At 39.8% G+C, this 18,886-nt stretch overlaps 1 protein-coding gene across 2 annotated transcripts in view; it reads right to left on the bottom strand.

Annotated features, from left to right (window-relative positions):
* Positions 1 to 18,886, bottom strand: part of mipol1 (mirror-image polydactyly 1) — a 413,171-nt gene that overhangs the window by 310,104 nt on the left and 84,181 nt on the right. The gene's annotated exons all lie outside the window — the stretch shown is intronic.

Raw genomic sequence — 18,886 nt, 5'->3', positions numbered from 1 at the left:
CAGAGTGGTAATTAGTTAAACAGTTTCTGAAACAGTCAGAGTGGTGGGAGAAGGTCTAAAGAAAACTCCAGAAACAAAAGCTTCGGGAGATACAAGTTCAAGGAAAGCATGATAAGTAAGACATGAATCAAGTTAACAGTTTATTTGAGGACCTCAGGAAGACATTAGTTTTTTTAAAAAATGCATCAAATGAATGTACAGATTCGCTATGAAGAATTCCAACTGCGACCATGCCAACTGAACAAGGAACTTCAGCATGGAGGCAGTGTGAACCTTCACGGAGGTGATAAAAGTGTTGAATCTTACTTTCTGGTATTTAGATTAGATTACTTACAGTGTGGAAACAGGCCCTTCGGCCCAACAAGTCCACACAGCCCCGCCGAAGCGCAACCCACCCATTCCCCTACATCTACCCCTTTCCTCACACGACGGGCAATTTAGCATGGCCAATTCACCTGACCTGCACATCTTTGGACTGTGGGAGGAAACCGGAGCACCCGGAGGAAACCCACGCAGACACGGGGAGAATGTGCAAACTCCACACAGTCAGTCATCTGAGGTGGGAATTGAACCCAGGTTTCTGGCGCTGTGAGGCAGCAGTGCTAACCACTGTGCCACATTTACATCACACTGTAAATTTTTGCCACAAATTCTGTGCTAGGATTGAGCCCCCCACCACCACCCGACGAAGGAGCGTGTACTAAGACAGTTCAAATAATGCTTATATTATGTAACACAGCACACATTTTTCAGTTGTGTCATAAACTTTTATGTTTCCTTGTTAAAATGTACATTGCCAACCTCTTGTAAATATGTTTACTTACTGATCTCTATATCAGACGATAAATTTTGATTTTTCTTTTTGATTATCAAGCCAGGTTTCACTTTCGAATTTGACTTGTCCACTATTTCAATTAAATGAGATCACAAAATGGGAATCACTGCAGAATCAAAATTGGTGAACTTCAAAGGGATACATGAATTTTAAAGAATTACATATGTAGAAGTACAAGGCAAAAAACTATAAGTTGTAGCAAAGTAAATTACATGGATTGGAATTGCTTATTGGCTTTGACTGTTTAAAAACACTTTCACATATGATCAGTGAATCATATGAAATATTTGATGAAGGCTACACTGAGAAAGTTGGTAATGAGTTGCAGGTAGAAAGGAAAGCAGGTTTTCACAAGGTTAAGCTGTTTAAAGTAATTAACTAACACTCAGAGTTAAAACTAGGAAACCTGAAATTGATGTTTCCTTTCAAGAATAGGTAATGATTAAATTAGAAAAGAATAAACTGGTATGAGAAGAAAAAGGGAAATGAGAAGGGAGAAGAAAGAAAAATAAGAAACGGAAATAGATGAAAAAGAAACAAAGAAAACTGGAAATAAAAAAGCTTGAATTGAAAACTGATGACAAAGAAAATAATAATGGAATTTTAAAATCTTGCACCCAAAAAGTGTGCGTCAAATTAGGCAACATCATTTAGTTTCAGTAGTGCTTCCTAAACATTTTCCAATTGTGACCCCATTTCAAGTCTTGAAAGTTGTTCTGACCTCTTAGTGAATGATGGAGAGTGCAGGAAAAGACTCAGAAGAGGGGAATAAGGGTCAGTCATTGCTGCCTTGGAGCTTGTGACTTCACTTGGAGTTGTTATCCTGCTCTGATTCCCAACTCCATTTTGGGAAGCCCAAGATGAGAAAAAAAATCTCCCAAGTAAAGGCATAAAGAACAGATACAGATTATGATTTCAAAGACAGAGTCGATTTATCAAGAAATCTCTTTTGTATCTAAATTTATGAAGGGAGGAGTTGGAAGACATTTCATCTCAATTTGAAAAGAAGCTAATCAAAAACCCAAAGACCTGTAATTACTGGAAGTCAGAAACAAAACCAGAAATTGCTGGAAAATCTCAGCAGGTCTGGCAGCATCTGTGGAGAAGAAACAGAGAGTTAACATTTAGGGTCAAATGACCTTTCTTCAGAACAGATATCTGTGATGTTGAAGTGGCCAAAAGAATTCAGAACTTATGTTATGAAGTATCAGATGGTATATTTATAAATGTATATACCAATTTGTCAGATAAACATTCTTCAGTTATGAAACTGTTAAAAAGCATATGAGATGCTTATGAGCTTGTCCCCAAGCTTAACAATTAAAATTTCACATTTTAAGAAGAAAACACATTTGATTATTGTCAAATTTTGGAGAGAAAGAATAGAAAAGTGAGTTCAGTGGTTTTGATCAAGAAAGTTAGAGAAAAATGATGATTATGGAAAAAATTAAAAATTGTATTCCAATAACATTGAAAATTTAATTAGATGAGCATCAGGTATCAATGATCCAAGAAGCTGCATCTCAAGCAGGTACCTATGATATCGCACAGACACCCTTATATGCATGGAAACCAACCCTATGGGAATCAGGAAAGAAGCTGCAGAAACAGAAAATTTGGGATGGTAAAGGTATTAGTTTCACAGAATAAACAGAAACAAAATAATAAAAGGAAAAAGGCTAGATCCTAGAGGTGACAAAAAATGCTTCTATTGCAATAAGACTGAACATATTAAAATTTATTTCTGGAAGTTAAATGGAAGACATGTTGCAGTGGCAGGGTCACCTTATGAATCCTCAGAAAAGGGGGCAGCATATAAAATAATGGACATTAAAACTTTAGCAATTTTACAGGTGGAATGCATCCCCTCATAGCCCATTATGAAAAGGGCATTTTCTTAACTTAAGACAGTTCAGCAAATTCTTCTTCAACTATCGATAAAATAAAACTCAGATCACTCAATGTTCTGAATCTTTTATTCAAAGGAACAGGTACTTTCTCTAATTAAAGAGGCAAACTAACTTGAGAGCTAATAGACCAAATTACAGATACTGGCTGATTATACAATTTGTCTACCAGCAGAACTAATGGGAAAAAAAAATTGGAGGTTTTTTATGGAGGTGACAAACTGGTCACATTATATATCACATTGGATTAAAGAATAACTTAGTAATTGGAACAATTGTAGTGGGGACAATGCACAATGCAAGGGATTCATTTTATTTTGGGATTGTCTTGGCTCATCAAAATATTGACCCCTCTGATGGTTTTGGAACAAAAATGGAAGAAAAAGGACCTGAGATGCTACATCAGCAACTTCCTAGATTATTTCCAGACTGCGTTGTGACTAAATACCAGACAAGTAAACAGGAGATGAGAGCATCTATTAAAAATGATGACGTGAAAATTCCTTTGTTTAATATAATTTTGAAAAACCTAAGTAACAAGGAGATAGGTAAAGAGAATGAGGCAAACATGTCTAGCCCATCTACTTTACTATAAATACAATATGCCTTGACAGAACTGCATAAAAAGCTTTCTCACAAACTTAATTACAACCAATACCTGAGCACTATTAAAAGGCAAAGTGTGAATCAGGAAGTGAGATCATCTCAGATTCCAATGAGAAATGGACAACTGTTCATCAGATGGTGGTTCCATCTGTATGTAAAAAAGAATTTATGAATGGCTCAAAAGTTCCAATGGCAGGTGACTTTAGTACTAGGAAACAGACTCGAATAGTGTGAAAAAAAATTGACCAGGATTACATAATGATGGTGAAGTTTTGTTAATCAGGTCATACATGCCACGTCAATGGGAAAAGTCAATCAATTAAAACTGTGTTTTTCATTCCAATACCAGCTTTTGAAAAATCATTTAGCAGGGTCTTAATAGATTGTGTTGGACCCCTACTTAAAACCTCAAGTGGGAATCAGTGTCCCTTAATTTTATGCATGTATCAACAAGATTTCCTGAGCTAATGCCTTTTGGGAAAGTAGTAGCAAAAACAGGAGGTGGGTAGTTAGTACAATTTTTTTTCCCATAATAAATTGATGACCCAAGGAAATAAAATTTGAATGTTGATCTGATTAAATATTATAAATGTTCAAAGAAATAATGAGAAGTTTGGGAATAAAGCAAGTTATTTCAGCTTTTCATCGACAAACTCAAGGAGCATTAGCAACAACTTTGAAGACTACGATTATAGCTTATTGTTCAGATTTCCTAATTACTGTAATAATAATCTTGCTCCTTTTCATCATTAATGACATCCTAATGGTAGAATAGGATTAAGGCCTTTTGAACTGTTGTATGAGCACAAAATGAGAAGACCCCTTAAATTTATTAAACAACATATATACTAAAGCTCAGAATACATTTCCAACCTGTGTATCAAGTTCCTGAGAAAAACTGACAAAGCATGTGAGTTGATCAAAAGTCATCTGGAGAGTGCTCAATAAATTTGCTTGGAATTTTATCACTGGTGGAAAGGTGTTAGCATTTTTATACATCTCTGATAACGATTGAAGGAAAAGCCCAAAATGCCATTAAATCATGTGAATTATAAGTAAGTACTCCAGACAAGAGAAAGAAAATCAGACAGTGTTTGAATAAAGGCACAGAGGCTGGTATGCCATCACCAAGTCACGCTTTATTTACACGTGTGCAATATACTGGTGCTGGCCAGCCAGCTCAAACACAACTGAGGAGGCTCTGAAATCCATGTATATGTCATCCCTCTATATATCCTTGATTAAGTATCTCATAGCCAATAGAATCTGCCTGGTTCCAATCACTACATTGCTCTACAAGTCCGGGGATGTAGGCCTGCTCTTTCTCAGGTAGCTTCGTCTGCAACATTTTCGGCCCAAGTCCGGTTCCTCTGACTCAGACTCTGACACGAGTCATATGTATCAGACCATCTCCCTCTTCTCATGTCTGAAGCATCTTGGGTGAGTTTCCTCCTCTTCTTCCAGCAGTAACGGTATGGAGGCGGCTTCCATCTCAGAGTTGGAGGTTTCCTTGACACTAGATGGAGGGAGAGAACCCACGGTTTCTGACTGGCTATTCTGAGGGGCTAGGTATGTTTTGCTCCTGCCCCATTTGCAAGGTATCAGCTTTCAGGTAATCCCCATGTTTGTTCAGGATGGCCTCATCTACCCAAACTTTGTGTGTCATGAAAACTGACCTCATGTTGACCTCGTGTCATACCCACGCAGGGCCACTTCTCTGGAATGGCACCAAACTTCATCCTTTGAGGTAAACTCTCTCTCATTTAGAAGAAGGATGTGACCAGCATTGACATTCCTGCTTCCATTTCACCCTCTCTCCCCAGGTCCAAGAATACCAGCTTTAACGTGGTGTGAAGTCTTTTCCCCATCAGCAATTCTGCTGGAGCGACCCGTTGTTGAGTGTGGAGTGGTCCTATAATCAAATAGGAACTGGTACAGTTTGTTACTGAGTGAAGCTGTAAGCTGCCTCTTTAAGCCTGCTTTCAACATTTGGACCATTCTTTCCACCAGACCATTGGATGATAGATAGTATGAGCTGTTTGAATATGCCAACTACCAATCTATTTTCAGAAGTACATGAATTCCCTGCTGGTAAATGATGTTCCATTGTCTGTGACCAACACTTCCAGAAGTCCGTGTATCGCAAACGACCTTCACAGCTTTTCAATCATCATCCCTGAATTTGACAAATGAACTCTATGCATGACCAGTCACTTTGAATGAGCATCCACAGTGATCAAGAACACGAAAGGGCCAGTATAGTTGACATGTAACTGAGTCCAGATTTTACAAGGCTACTCCCTCCAGGGTGCCACCAGCAGCAAGTTTTGTCCTGGTTGGCAGTCCGGGCACTGCCCCACCAATGCAGGTATGTTAGCATCCAATTCTGGCCATCAGATATGGCTTCTCAAAACATCTTCATTTTGGAAAGTCCTGGATGACCTGATGAATCATAGAATCCCTACAGTGTCAAAACGGCAATTTGGCCCAACAAGTCCACACCGACCATCCAAAGAGGATCCCACCTAGATCCATTCACCTACCCCTATTACTCTACATTTCCCCTGATTAATACACCTAGCCTACACATCCTTGAATATGATGGGCAATTTAGCGTGGCCAATTCACCTAACCTGCACACCTTTGGACTATGGGAAGAAACCGGAGCACCCGTAGGAAACACACGCAGACACGGGGAGAATGTGCAATCTCCACACAGACAGTCGCCGGAGGCTGGAATCGAACCCGGGTTCCTGGCACTGTGAGGCAGCAACTAACTAATGAGCTACCGTGCTAGTACCTGGCAGCAACCTTCACTCAGGATAAGCACTCTTGCCCACCATAGCAATATGCCAACATCTTTGGTGATCTGGTCTTGCTAGGTCCAGAAAGGTTTCAATCCTAGTTGTGATGACCCTTCTGTTTTCCCCATTACTGTGATCTGTTTTAGTTTTGCCAGCATAGGAATCTTGTGTCTATAGTCGGATATTGTCAGCAGTGACTGGAAGGGTGTCCATTAAGTTGAAAACCAGAACAGACTCTTCCAGGCACCATTGGTGGAGTATATGCCAGTGAGAGGCAGCTCAAAGCATTCACATGAGTCAGTTGGCTTCTTGGATGGTGGTCCGGCCTGTACTCGTACACCACTAAGAATAAGGCTCCACTGCTGAATTCGACGAGCACCATCTTGTCTTTGACTAGCCCTAGCAGGAATTTGTGGTCCATTACTATCACAAACTTATGTCCATAAAGATATTGGTGGAACTTCCTCACACCAAAACTTACAGCCAAACCTTCCTTCTGTATTTGGGCATATTTGCATGCGGCATCAGCCGAACTCTGGGAAGCATAGACCACTGGGTGTTTCTCTACGTTGGGCCACTGGTGAGACAAAACTACCCCGATAATGTACAGGGAGGCATTGTATGTCAGTACCATCTCTAGCTTCGGATCGTAGTGGGTCAACACCATAGATGATGACAGCTGCTTTATTTCTGACATGAAGGCTGCTTCTTGGCTATGCAACTATTTCCAAGGCTGATCCTTTTTCAACAGCAGGCGTAAGGGTACCAAGATAGAAACACAGCCATATATGAATTTCTCATAATAACTCACTAACCCAAGGAAAGACCTAAGCTCTGGTACAGACATGGGAGCCAGGACTCCTTTGATTGCCCTCATTTGGAGTCCACAAGAGAGCAGGCTATTCTGGACCTAGTGCTTTGCAATGAACCAGACTCTATAAAAGATCTTAAAGTAAGGGAACCCTTAGGAAGTAGCGACCATAATATGGTAGAGTTCAGTCTAGAGTTTGAAAGGGAGAAGGCAAAATCGGATGTAATGGTGTTACAGTTGAATAAAGGTAATTATGAGGGCATGAGAGAGGAACTGACTAAAATAGACTGGAAGCAGAGGCTAACCGGGAAGACAGTAGAGCAAAAATGGCAGGAGTTTGTAGGTATAATTGAGGACACTGTACAGAGGTTCATTCCCAAGAAAAGAAAGATTAACCGGGGAGGGATTAGACAACCTTGGCTGACAAAGGAAGTCAGGAAATGTATTGAAGAAAAAGAGAGATCCTATAAAGTGGCTAAGAACAGTGGGAAATCAGAAGATTGGGAAGGATACAAAAGCAAACAGAGGATAACAAAGAGTGTAATAAGAAATGAGAGGATCAAATATGAAGGTAGGCTAGCCAGTAATATTAGAAATAAGAGTAAAAGTTTCTTTCAGTACATAAGAAACAAACGACAGGCAAAAGTAGACATTGGGCCACTTCAAACTGATGCAGGAAGCCGAGTGATGGGAGATAAGGAAATAGCAGGAGAACTTAACAAGTACTTTGCGTCAGTTTTCACAGTGGAAGACATGAGTAATATCCCAAAAATTAAAGGGTGTCACGGGGCTGAGTTGAGTATGGTTGCCATTACGAAAGAGATAGTGCTAGAAAAGTTAAAAAGTCTTAAAATTGATAAATCTCCTTGCCCCGATGGGATACACCCTAGAGTTCTGAGAGAGGTGGCTGAGGAAATAGCAGAGGCATTGGTTGAGATCTTTCAAGAGTCACTGGAGTCAGGAAAGGTCCCGGATGATTGGAAGATGGCTATTGTAATCCCCTTGTTCAAGAAAGGATCAAGGCAAAAGATGGAAAATTATAGGCCAATCAGCTTAACCTCGTTTGTAGGTAAAATTCTAGAATCCATCATTAAGGATGAGGTTTGTAAATTCTTGGAAGAGCAGAGTCTGATTAGAACAACTCAACATGGATTTAGTAAAGGGAGGTCATGCCTGACAAACCTGTTGGAATTTTTTGAAGAGGTAACAAGTAGGTTAGACCAGGGAAACCCAGTGGATGTGGTCTATCTAGACTTTCAAAAGGCCTTTGATAAGGTGCCACATGGGAGGCTGCTGAGCAAGGTGAGGGCCCATGGTGTTCGAGGTGAGCTGCTGGGATGGATTGAGGATTGGCTGTCTAACAGAAGGCAGAGAGTTGGGATAAAAGGTTCTTTTTCAGAATGGCAGCCGGTGACGAGCGGTGTCCCGCAGGGTTCGGTGCTGGGGCCACAGCTGTTCGCATTATATATTAATGATTTGGATGAGGGAACCGAGGGCATTCTAGCGAAGTTTGCCGATGATACGAAGTTAGGTGGACAGGCAGGTAATACTGAGGAAGTGGGGAGGCTACAGAAGGATCTAGACAGGTTGGGAGAGTGGTCCAGGAAATGGCTGATGGAATTTAACGTGAGCAAGTGCGAGGTCTTGCACTTCGGCAAAAAGAATAAAAGCATGGACTATTCTCTAAATGGTGAGAAAATTAATAAAGCCAAAGCACAAAGGGATCTGGGAGTGCTAGTCGAGGATTCTCTAAAGGTACACATGCAGGTTGAGTCTGTGATTAAGAAAGCGAATGCAATGTTGTCTCTTATCTCAAGAGGGTTGGAATATAAAAGCAGAGATGTACTACTAAGACTTTATAAAGCTCTGGTTAGGCCCCATTTGGAGTACTGTGTCCAGTTTTGGTCCCCACACCTCAGGAAGGACATACTGGCACTGGAACGTGTCCAGCGGAGATTCACACGGATGATCCCTGGAATGACAGGTCTAGCATATGAGGAACGGCTGAGGATACTGGGATTGTATTCGTTGGAGTTTAGAAGATTAAGGGGAGACTTAATAGAGACGTACAAAATAATACATGGCTTGGAAAAGGTGGATGCTAGGAAATTGTTTCTGTTAGGCGAGGAGACTAGGACCCGTGGACACAGCCTTAGAATTAGAGGGGGTCATTTCAGAACAGAAATGCGGAGACATTTCTTCAGCCAGAGAGTGGTGGGCCTGTGGAATTCATTGCCACGGAGTGCAGTGGAAGCCGGGACGCTAAATGTCTTCAAGGCCGAGATTGATAGATTCTTGTTGTCTAGAGGAATTAAGGGCTACGGGGAGAACGCTGGTAAGTGGAGCTGAAATGCGCATCAGCCATGATTGAATGGCGGAGTGGACTCGATGGGCCGAATGGCCTTACTTCCACTCCTATGTCTTATGGTCTTATTTTATTTTCCAACAGGTGCAACTGGGTCTTATTAACTTTGGAGCCCAAGTAGGTCACTTGGGCACCTGGAACAACATATTTCCCTTCTAAGGCACCTGGAATACAGAATTTTCCCTTCTAAGGCCTATGCCTGCTTGGAAGAAACTTTTAAGCACCATGTCCAAGTTCTCCAAGTGCTCATTCTTTTCAGTCTTCTTTGTTATTAGCGTATCATTCAGATAAGTGGCAACCTGAGGTGGCCATTGTAAAATGTTCTCCATCATCCACTGTAAAATGGTGCAGGCTGATGATACCTGAATGGCAGTCTTGTATATTGGTACACACCCTTACAGGTATTAATTGTGGCATACTTCTGGCACTCCTCATCTCGCCACAATTGCAGGAAGTTATGGCTCATGCCCAACTTTGTAAAGAACAGGAATCCCTCCAATTTTGCGTACAAGTCCTCTATACAAGGGATTAGGTACTTATCCAGCAGTGAGAAGCGGTTTACTGTTTGATTACAATCCCCACAGGCTTCACAATCAGTATGACCAGTGTTGCCCATTCTGCAAACTGCACTGGTTTGATGATTCCTTTGTTTTCCAGCCTCTTGATTTCTGCCTCTACTTCTACCCACAAGGCAAATGGCACTGGGTAGGCCTTGCAAAACCACAAATTGCTTCCTGATTATCATGTAATGTAGCTTTATTAGCCCCTTTGTTAGATCCTAGCCCTCCCTGAAAAACTAGGTATTTAATTAGGACTTCACTAAAACAGCCATTTTCTAAATGTGGAGCCAATCAAGATGAATCTTTCTCAACCAATTCTGCCCGAATAGGCTTGCACCCAAGCATCTTAGCAATCAGTGGTAATTGCACCAACCGCTTCTCATAGGAAACCGGAAACGACATTGTGCCCTTAATCTGTTTTGGTTCCCCAGTACATATTCTCAGTCTAGCTGAGGTGTAAATTTAAGGGTTGGAGTCCAGAGCTCCAAGACAGGTTCTGTAACCACAGCTACAGCTATGTTGTTATCTACCTCCATGAGAACTAGGTGACTATTTAACTACACATTAATTAGTTCTGATTTGGATGTTGCTAAGCAATTTAACTGTTCCAAATCACAGGCAGATGGACTTTTCAGGGTGTACACTCTCTGGATACTGGCCTATGAGTTTTATTACTCGGTTCAGGCCTTGTAAGACTCCTTTGCTGACTCCAATCTGCATACTGGCAGCAACTAAATGGCTTGCCTGCCCAGATCCTGAAGAATGTTTCAGCTATTTAGCTGAGGCTCGGCTTTGTTCTGGTGTTCTCCTGTGGGATGGCCAAGGATTCTTCTGCTCAGTACATGCCCTGTGTGAGGTTCTACAATTGCAGACACTCACGTAGTGTTCTCCAAGCTCAGTTGGACAAGAGAGGGTGTCCACTTCCACTGGAATGCCCTATAGCTACAATAATTCAGCCAGTTGTAGTGCATGTGGGAAGTCCAGTTGGGCTTCAGCTAGAAGTCACTTCTGCTTGGTTACATCATGAATCCCACATACCAAACCATATCTCAGTACCTCATTAAAGATTAACCCAAAATCACATCCCTCTGCTGGTCATCTTAATCTCGTCAAAAATCCCGATATGGATTCCCCAGGATCTCAAACAGCTGAATAAAACTGATTGAATCAGAATTTACATGTACAAGTACACAGGCTGTGGCCAGCCAGCATGGAGTCAAGTGAGAAGATTCTGAATTGCCTGTTTAATTTGTTTTTCTGTTTTCTTAAATTTTATTAAACAGTGAAGTTTACAAACAATTAACATCTTGCTGAGATATTTGTATCATCGATAGTCACAGGTGAGGTGCCGGAAGACTGGAGGTTGGCAAACGTTGGCAAAGAAGGGTAGTAAGGACAAGCCAGGGAACTATAGACCAGTGAGTCTGACCTCAGTGGTGGACAAGTTGTTGGAGGGAATCCTGAGGGACAGGATGTACATGTATTTGGAAAGGCAATGACTGATTAGGGATAGTCAACATGGCTTTATGCGTGGGAAATTTTGTCTCACAAACTTAATTGAGCTTTCTGAAGTAGCAACAAAGAGGATTGAGGAGGGCAGAGTGGTAGATGTCATCTACATGGACTTCAGTAAGACATTCGACAAGGTTATGTGAGACTAGTTAGCAAGGTTAGATCTCATGGAATACAGGGAGAACTAGCCATTTGGATACAGAACTGGCTCAAACGTAGAAGACAGAGGGTGCTTTTTCAGACTGGAGGCCTGTGACCAGTGGAGTGCCACAGGGATTGGTGTTGGGTCTTCTACTTTTTGTCATTTACATAAATGATTTGGATGCGAGCAAAAGAGTTAGTTAGTAAGTTTGCCGATGACACCAAAATTGGAGGTGCAGTGGACAGTGAAGATGATTATATACTGGATTAGTGGTGCTGGAAGAGCACAGCAGTTCAGGCAGCATCCAACGAGCAGCGAAATCAACGTTTCGGGCAAAAGCCCTTCATCAGGATGTAGCGAAGGAGCTGTCTCCTGTTTTTTTTCTTGTGAGACACAGTGAAAGACACAAGGTGCACGAATCTTTATTCGAATTTCCACCACCAGGAAGAAGGAAACACCCGAGTGGCCAGTGACAAGCAGTGCCCTTCACAAAAGGCAATGCTGTGTGATCAAACAGTGAAGGGGAGGGCAGGGATTAAATCAAAATAGATTTGGAGGGGGAAATAATGCACTCCACTCTGTCTCCTGTTTTTTTTTCTTTTTTTTCTTTCAGCACCAATGTTGTGTGTGTGCACAGGTGAGAGACACAGTGAGAGTCACAAGGCGCACGAATCTTTATTCAAATTTCCACCACCAGGAAGAAGAAAACAGCCGAATGGTCAGTGACAAGCAGTGCCCTTCACATCAAAGGGCAATGCTGTGTGATCAAACAGTGAAGGGGAGGGCAGGGATTAAATCAAAATAGAATTGGAGGGTTAAATAATGCACTCCACTCTGTCTCCTGGTTATATCTAGGAGACAGAGCTCCCTGATTGGCCCAAGTTAAAAAAAACCCAATCAAGGATCTCAATTAATAACACCCACCTGGTTCCAATCACTACAGTGTCATGTAAATAAGCTAAACCAACACTACACAGGGAGAAGAGTGAGGAGATGTATATTAACTGCGATGAAATCAATAGGGATAGAAATAAAAATATCAGAAGACTTTGAGTGAATCAGAAATTGAAAATTCTGATGTCAACTTTTCAGAAATCAGATTGGATAGCTTGCTCTTCAAAGATGGCCCAAACAGCCTCTTTCTGTACTGTTGGGATTCTATGATTTTAGAATTTACCATGCCTAAGGCAAAATAAGAAATTTGGCAGTACATCAACATGAGTTGATTTATTTGTAAGTTTGTCCCATTACAGCACTCAAGTTGAAAGAGCAAATATGAAGGTGAACGGGCGTAGTGATCAAGATGAATATGATTACTTTGCAAAGTTCTTGTCAATTTAATGTGAATAAATGTAACTATCAAAGTGAAAACTGAATGGATAAAACTGATACAGTGATAAGATATTGTTATAGAAAATGAAAATGCCTCAAAAGGTACATTTTTAAAAATCTAGGCATATGTGATGGTTGATTACTGAAGGTATTACTCCTGTTTGAGAACTTGCTTTCTAAAAGCAGAGGAATAATGCTGAGCTTTAAGTTTGATTTGTGTGCAATAACAAGGGGGGAGAGAACATGGTTTTCAGTTTCATTTTACATTTCTTTGGAGACTGGTAGCAGGTGTCAAGAGAATGGTTCTGTTTATATGCTTGTTAGTAAGGTCTTTAAAACCTTTGAAGTGAAAGGTTCACTGCATTAGAAATAAAGGGATGAGAGAGAAAAAAGCTTTTATTCCTAGTGATAGGAGTCCAGTAACACAAAAATACAGAACCATTCAGAAAATGTTTGCCAGTGTGCAGCTTCAGTCAGAGAAAATGTCTAACTGCAGAGCTGCTATCAGTTTCACAGTCTCCACAATCAGACTTGGGAAGAAGCCCTAAGCTTCTGAGAAGAAAATTCCATAAGTAGAAGGTTGTGGAAGATGAGAGTTTAAGGAATCCATGCTAACAGTAGGCAATCTGAGTTAGCAATTTAGTTAAGGATTTCTCAGAGATATATGAACAGAAGAAAATGGCACAGGAATGCAGAAATTTGCCAAAAAAGTGAGCAAAGCTATGCCAACTGAAATAGGAATGTCAGCAAAGAGACAGGGTGGCTCTTGAGTGAACTTAAGGTGTCTGTAAAAATGTTGCAGGGTAAAAGAGCTAAATATTTCTTCCTGATATTTACAATGAGACTATTTCAAATTGTTTGAATATAATGCAACAGTTTGTGCTTTTATTTTGTGTAGTAAGCTTTTACATTCTTTGTTCTTGAAAGTACATTGGCAAGAACATACTGAATATTTTCAGTAATTTATCTTCACAATAAACCAAAAGAAAACTAAAACCAATTAGTCTATTAGCCTTGTTTCACTCTGGGTTCTGATTTGTCTAGTATTAGCATCAGCAGGGATTATAACACGAGCACTATTGGGTCTCACTTTTTCTAACAAACAAGCGTCACCATCATTCTAAACAGCAAAGATAACCTTATACTTCTTTTTAGTTATGACTACTGCCTTACTGTCCAATCCATCAATCCAACAAGTCTACCAGTACTGAAATCAATCACTCATCTTCTTATATTGTTGTCTCAACTGCTCTGCGCATCAAGGCAAACCACACCATGGACTCCAATGTGGCCCAGCCCTCAAGTCTACATCCTTTTTTAATTTCATTCTTATGCCTGTAAGAAATATTTTTAAAATTCTGTTTAAATTATGTACTCAAGTATTAAATAAAAGGCACTGGGACCATAGGATTATTTCTTCCCAAGCAGAAAGCACTGCATGTGTTTACTCTCTGCTGTGAACAGCAAAAAATTAAAACTGACACGGGCAGTCCAGCAAGAAGGTTTTGAAATCAGATTTTACACAAGTAATCAAGTCTCTGTGAAATTTGCAGGCACTGTGAACAGGATGTAACACTGGGGTGACTAAAATTAGTTAAGTCAGATGCTCCACTAACATAGGACAATGGACAGCATTACTTACTTATTTGTTTTATTACTGGAGGATAAATTGATATTACTTTCAGTTAATACGAGTATAATCTCATTGGGCATTTAACTCAGAGATTGAAGTAGTAAGTTATGAAAGACATAAATAGTTAGCTCAGGCCACAAAAGAGATATTTATTGTAACCCATAGCCCATAGTTTAAATATTTGAATGAAAGTGTAAAGCTATCTATATAAAGCCAGAAAGAAGTGCACCAACTCACAATAATTTTCATTTATATAACATCGCTGTGAGTTATATTTCTATGTAATTAAATGAAAGGGCACAAAGATAAAGATGACAATTAAGAAGTCTCACCAAAAATGTTGGTTTGAGGGAAAGGCTTAAAAAAGGCAGGATTTCCACACCCTAAGTCTTATATTTATGTAGGTTAACAAATGGTTGTTTGAGGGAGTGTGGAAATAGACCAAAAAATCACACAGTAATTTGTGATGGTGAAGGGGTAAGGAAAGAAAGAGACAGAGCACACATAGGAGCAATAGTTGCTATAGAAAGAACAGAGACAGAGACAGAGAGAGACAGAGAAGCCAAGGGAGCAGTGAAATAATCAAGCCAACAGTCTCAAAACTACAAACTCCACTATGTTCAAGAGCTAACCTATGATACATCTGCATTTTTAAGAGCTGCATGCATTAGGGCATTAGCAGCGATTGCCACTGTTCCATGTTGATGAATTACTATTTTGTTTCACATCAATCAAGAAATAGGGACTGTCTGTGACTTTGGTTTTCCAGAATCCCAAAGAATGTTGAGTGCTAGAATTCAGTAGCCGATCTTTGGAAAAGGAGCTATTGATAACAATTCTCTCGTCATGTATTGGTTAATTAATTAGCAGAAAAAATGTGCATTGGAGCAAAGGTGATGGGAGATCCACTTAGAGGAGTGACCACCAACACTGAAAGAAAGTCTACATCTACTGCAAACCCCGTAAAGTGTTCCACTTCCTTACTATTTTGCACTTAATGACAACTAATAAAGATCTAAATATTTTTATACAGTCAGTTTGACTCTGAGGATAGCACATTTGACTTGAAGTTATGACATTATGATTTCAAGTTCCACTCCCGGTCTTGGTGCACTGCTTTAATACAAGAATGTTTTACCATCAAACTCCTTCAAGATGGACATTCAATAACGTACTTCAACTTTCAATAGTGTGGAAAACATTAAGCTATCTGGAATTATTTAATGCCATGACTTATCCCAGGCAAGCTTTTAAATTACAAATATGACACACGAAGGCACAATTGTACAGTATTTCATCCATAGGCATAGGTTTACAAATGACAAGATACACTAAATTTTGAAGAGTTACATTTGTACATTGAAATTGCAATGAGTCAAATTTGGATAACTGAAAATTTCACTTGTGGAAAAGCATCAGCCATTCTTGCGCAGGATGAGAAATTTAACAGCAGGTTGCCAATGAAAAGTCATATTTCCAAACTGATAACTCCAGATTAGCTGAATTTATGTATGGTTGTCACTGGGCACACCAACCAGAGTAAAGTTGGACCATGCTAAAGCATGAAATCATGAGCAAGCCATCAGTCAAGATTGGGACCTCATTGTGAAAGGATGTTCAAATCCTGCAAATTTGTTTAAATCTGTGGAACAGTGAAAAATGAAATTGATACAAGTGGAAAATGGTGGTGAAAATGAAAAGAGAACAGAATGGGAAATTCCACCACTGTGTCAAACATTCTGGAGCACAAGGCAAAAACCTTCAAACAATTTTCTAAGCAAACAATCTCTCCAGCAAGAAAGAGGATGGGAATGGCTGTTTCACAATGGAAAGAAACTCTGTTAATGAGATTCAACACAGCTCAAGAAAAGAATGATCCCATCTCCAGCAAATCATGGAATGTCACAATCAAATGCTTCTACCAGCAGAGTTCAGCTGAGCTAGTTACACAAGATACCAAAAACCACAAAATAGGAGCATAAGTAGGCTGTTCACCTTCCAGCCTGCACTGCCATTTAATATGATCACGACTGATCATTCAACTCAGTATCATGCTGTCACTTTCACTCCATACCCGTTGACTGCTTTATCCCCAAAGGACTGTATCTAATTCCCTTAAAACAAACATTTTGGCCTCAACTGCTTTCTATGGCAGAGAATTCCAGCATTTTCTAGGTGAATAAGTTTTTCCACATCTCAATCCTAAGTAGTGTACTGTACCTGTGTTTTTTTCATTCTGGACTCTCCTGGTCATCTGGAACATCCTTCTTGTGTTTACCTTGTCTATTTCTATGAAATTTCACCCACCCCCTCTGCCATTTCATTCTTCTAAACTCAAGTGAATACAGTTCTAAATGATGCAGTCTCTCTTCATACATCAGTGTTGCCATCCCAGGGATCAGTCTGGCAAATATTTGTCGTATTCTCTCCATAGGCAAAACATCCTTCCTCAGGTAAGGAGATCAAAACTGCACACAATACTTGAAGTCTCACAAAAATCCTGCACAATTGTACTTTAAGATCCTTGCTCCTATAATTGAATTCTTCTCACTAAATTGAGAAGGAATGTCAACAAACTCAATAATAAGACTATTTTGCTCACCTGTGGGAGACTAGTTTAGTAATTCCAGCAGTTTTCATTCTAACCATGCAAACTTTGGCCATGGTGCTCAAGGGAATTGACAGATGATGCAATTGTAAATGTCGTGTACGTTCTACAATCAAGGAGTATAAAGTTCCAACAACCTTTATAACTTAAATTACATGAATTGTGTTTTATAAATAAGAAAGAAATAGAAAATGAGCAGTGAGGGTGAACTACCAAGTAATATAAAAAATTGACAATAAAAGAGTTTCTTTCAAATATATAAAAAGTAGGAGAGAGATCAACGTAATCATAGGCCCTTTAGAAAATGTGTGTGGGGTGATAGTTTTGGGGAACCAGAAAATAACAGAGAAATTAAACAGCAACTTTGCATCATTCTTCATGGTAGAAGATGCTTCAAACATTCCATTAATACAAAAGAATACAGGAAGGAATTAAGTACCATTTCCATCACAAGAAAATAACATTAAACAAACTAATGGGACTGAAGGCCAAGAGACAGAGAGAGTAGCATTAAACAAACAAATTGGACTACAGGATAATAAGCGAGAGAGGGAGAGAGATGGTTACAGAAATGCATTGGTTGCAATTTTTCACAAACCGCTGTCGTCTGGGGAATTACTAGAACATTGAAACACTGCTAGTGTGGCATCCTTACTCTAAAAAAGGAGACAAAAAGCAGTAACTATAGGCCGATTAACCTGACACTTATTGTTGGAAAAATAATATCAACCACTCGTACATAACAGATCATAATCTATTCAAGCAAAGTCAGCATAACTTCATGAAAGGCTTATCCTGTCTGACTAATTTATTAGAAGTTTTTGAGCAACTCTCAACCAGAGTAGATAAAGGGGAACCAGTAGCTGTGTTATATTTGGATTTCCAACAAGTGTTTGACAAGATACCTCACACCAGGTCAAGTTATATGTTAACAGCATATGATGTTGGTAGTAGTATATTGGCACAGAGAATTAGCTCATGGCAGTTAGGATAAGGGGTTCTATTTTAGTTTAGCAATCTACAACCAGTTGGTTTCCACAGAGATCAGTGTTTGGACCAAAACTGTTTATAATAATGTTAATAACTTGGAGGAAGTAAGAAAATTGATCACCACCAATACTAGACAATACTAAGATAGGTAGAAAGGCACGTCGTGAGAGGGATACAAACAGTTTACAGAGAGATATTGATAGGTTTAGTGAGTGGGCAAAAAGTTTGAAAATGGAGACTAATGTTGAAAAATGTGAATTATTCATTTTAGAAGGGAGGGCAAAAGAACAGAGTAATATTTAAATGGAAAAGAAAACCTGCAGGAAACTACTATACAGGGAGACTTGGGGGTACTTATGTTCAAGATATAGAAAGCTAGCACATAAGAACAACAGGTAATCAGGAAGTCTCATGGAATGTTGGATATATTTCAAAGGGTTTGGATTATAATAGGGATGTTTTACTGCAGTTGTACAAGGTGCTGATGCGACCATGTCTGGAGTACTGTTGGCAGATTTAGTCCCATGATTTCAGGAAAGATATTCATTTCATTGGAGGCAGTTCAAAGAATCCCTGGTATGGAGGATTGTCTTATGAGCAAAGGCTAAATAAGTGGGGACTCTACTCATTGGAGGTCAGAAGAATGGTGGCAATCTCATTGAAATATTAGAATTCTGAAGGGGTTAAATAGGATAAATGCTGAGAGGATTCTAGGGGGAGATTCTAGGACTAGAGGACATCATCTCAGAATAAAGGGCCACCAATTTAAGACCGAAATGAG

This window comes from Chiloscyllium punctatum, chromosome 4 (genome assembly GCF_047496795.1).
Source record: "Chiloscyllium punctatum isolate Juve2018m chromosome 4, sChiPun1.3, whole genome shotgun sequence".
NCBI lineage: Eukaryota > Metazoa > Chordata > Chondrichthyes > Orectolobiformes > Hemiscylliidae > Chiloscyllium > Chiloscyllium punctatum.
Note: the sequence above shows the minus strand (reverse complement) of the source record. Positions and strands in the feature narration are given on the sequence as shown.